Source organism: Cervus elaphus, chromosome 2 (genome assembly GCF_910594005.1).
Source record: "Cervus elaphus chromosome 2, mCerEla1.1, whole genome shotgun sequence".
Taxonomy (NCBI): Eukaryota; Metazoa; Chordata; class Mammalia; order Artiodactyla; family Cervidae; genus Cervus; species Cervus elaphus.
This window is the reverse complement of record NC_057816.1, coordinates 25,651,311-25,654,617: the sequence shown is the minus strand read 5'-3', so window position 1 is coordinate 25,654,617 and position 3,307 is coordinate 25,651,311. Positions and strand designations below refer to the sequence as shown.

Here is a 3,307-nt window from a genome sequence, read left to right as displayed (position 1 = left end):
AACTCAGTCTCTCAAACTGGGCGGCTGTAAACCACAGAAAGCTATTCCTTCTCAGTTATGGAGGCTGTACGTCTGAAACTAGGTGTTGGCAGGGCTGTGCTCCCTCTAAGATTCTGGGTGGAATCCTCTCCTGCCTCTTCTCAGCTTCTGGTGGAAGCGGGCAGCAGCCATCCCCGTGTTCCTTGGTTTGCAGCTGCCCCACTCCTGTCTCTGTCTCCACCTTCACGCGGCCCTTGTCCCTCATATCCTTCTGTTATCTTCGTATACGGACAGTAGGCACAGTGCACTGAGGGTCACCCTACTGCAGCAGAACCTCTTCTTCATTAATTACACCTGCAAAGACCCTGTTTCTAAATCAGGTCACATTCTGAGGTACTGGGGGTTAGGGTTTTAACATTTTTTTTTGTTGTCGTTGTTATAGTACAACATATACTTCAAGTGGACAAAAAATTAGTATCAGTTACAACCAAACAACAACAGTATCTTAAGCTGCCTTTGATTGGGAGGTCCCTTTCCTGTACTTTGAGGTCTATACTCCATTTCTAGAAAACTTACTACTGTGGAAAATGGAGACTGCTTAAATCGAATGGAGGTAGGGGAGGCCTATGGTTTTTCTTTTTGATTAACTGCTGTAATACTGTCCTTTAGGGCGGCCGAAGAGTTTTCATATTTTTAGACATCATTAGGGGCCGGAGCTCTTGAAGGACAACTCTGATGCTATATGAATTCTGCCACTTTCCTAGCACTGATATGGCTCTTGGGTCCACCACTCCATTAGAATTATTAACTCCATTCAGATTAAATTTTGTTACAGATCTTACAAGGGGCTTCTTCTGGATATCTAGGTCCACGTTCTATCTTAAGGCTGTATATTTGGTTCTCATAAATTGTCCGAGCCCATGGTGGCTGCCATCTTGTGTCGCTGTTGCTCAACATATGATTTTAGGGAACATAATTCAATCCTTAATTACAACTCAGACTGCAGTTGCTGATTGTCTTATCAGATCCCAAGAAAGGACTTGAGTGTAGATTGTTAATCTGTGAGAGAAGCACTTTTGAGGCAGGGGAGGCGTCTGGGGCACAGAATTTAGGCTGGACTCATTCTAGTGGTCTCACCAGTACACCAGCAAGGTGATAAGAGAGAAAGCCAATAAATTGTTCCTTGACTGCTGCTGTGGGCAACCGGGATCAATCAACCCCATTTGGGGAGCCTCTAAAGAGCTCTATGGCACTTCCCCAGTGGCTCAGAAGGTAAGGAAATCTGCCTGCAATGTGGGAGACCTGGGTTCGATCCCTGGGTTGGGAAGATCCCCTGGAGAAGGGAAAAGCTACCCACTCCAGCATTCTTGCCTGAGAATTCCATGGATGAGGAACCTGATGGGCTACAGTCCATGGGGTTACAAAGAATCAGACATGACTGAGTGGCTGACACTTTCACTTTTCACAGAGCTCTGTAGAATGTACCTCCCACTCGTCCCACAGAGGGATGGGAAACTGTATCTCAGTGGTTGCAGGTTGTCCCCAAGAGCATAAATCCCCTGTGAGCTGCTCTGCACTTGAGTGGACACGCTTCTGCGGCACCAGATAAAGGTCTCAGATGCAGAGCCTTGCAGTGGGATGCTGTTGGCATCAGTTGTCCACTGCGGACTCAGGTCAACCCAGGGCTGTGGATCAAGGCATCGACAGTGTCTGCTCCAGCTCATGCCTTGTGATGCTTCTCCAGAGAGGACATGCAGATGGCCCACAGACACATGAAAAGATGCATAACATCTTTAATTATCAGAGAAATGCAAATCAAAACTACAACGAGGTCTCCATAAATTAGGTCCTTTGGTCTGAGATGTTATTCACTATTTCATGCAGTAAAGCAAGGATGTGCTGGGTTTATTTGGGGAAGGTCTATTCTGTTTCCTTGAATGACCTGTGAGTTCTTGCACCAATACCACACTGACTTCATGATCTTTGAAAGTCCTGTTCTCTTGTAGAGAACTCTCTCTTCGTCTTCTTCCTCATTGGCTATGCTTCATCTTTTGCATTTCAATATACATTATAAAACTATCTTGTCAATTCCATAAAAATTATGTTGATTTTTTTAGCAGGCTTGCATCAGCTCTATAGACCATTTTGGTCTATAGACATCTCCACACCATTGAGCCATCTAATCCATACATATCACATTGTTGTTCAGTCACTCAGTTGTGTCCAACTCTTTGTGACCCAGTGGACTGCAGCACGCCAGGCTTCTCTGTCCTTCACCATCTCCTGGAGCTTGCTCAAACTCATGTCCATCAAGTGAGTGATGCCATCCAACCATCTCATCCTCTGTCGTCCCCTTCTCCTGCCCTCAATCTTTCCCAGCACCAGGGTCTTTTCCAGTGAGTTGGCTCTTCACATCAGGTGGCCAAAGTATCAGAGTTCCAGCTTCAGCATCAGTCCTTCCAATGATTATTCAGTACTGATTTCACTTAGAACTGATTGGTTTGATCTCCTTGCAGTCCAAGGGACTCTCAAGTCTTTCTCCAGCACCACAGTTCAAAAGCATCAGTTCTTTGATACTCAGCCTTCTTTATGGTCCAACTCTCACATCCATATATGACTATTGGAAAAACCATAGCTTTGACTAGATGGACCTTTGTTGGCAAAGTAACGTCTCTGCTCTTTAATATGCTGCCTAGGTTTGTCATAGCTTTTCTTCCAAGGAGCAAGTGTCTTAATTTCATGGCTGCAGTCACGATTCCCAGTGATTTTGGAACCCCCCAAAATAAAGTCTGTCACCGTTTCCATTGTTTCCCCATCTATTTGCCATGAAGTGATGGGACCGGATGTCATGATTTTCCTTTTTGTAATGTTGAGTTTTAATTCACTCTCCTCTTTCATCTTCATCAAGAGGCTCTTTAGTTCCTCTTTGCTTTCTGCCATAAGGGTGGTGTCATCTGCATATCTGAGACTATTGATATTTCTCTTGGCAATCTTGATTCCAGTTTGTGCTTCATCCAACATGGCATTTTGCATGATGTACTCTGTATACAAGTTAAATAAGCAGGGTGTCAATATACAGCCTTGACATACTCCTTTCCCAATTTGGAATCAGTCCATTGTTCCATGTCTGGTTCTAACTGTTTGGTAGGAAAGGTGGTCTATTATTCCCATCTCTTAAAGAATTTTCCAGTTTGTTGTGATCCACACAGTCAAAAGTTTTAGTGTAGTCAATGAAGCAGATGTTTTTCTGGAATTCCCTTGCTTTTTTTATGATCTAATGGATGTTGGCGATTTGATCCCTGGCTCCTCTGCCTTTTCTAAATCTAGC

General features: G+C 44.3%; 1 pseudogene; it reads right to left on the bottom strand.

The window, feature by feature from the left end:
• Nucleotides 1-622: 622 nt before the first annotated feature.
• Nucleotides 623-936, bottom strand: LOC122706385 (annotated as a pseudogene).
• Between the last annotated feature and the right edge of the window lie 2,371 nt (nucleotides 937-3,307).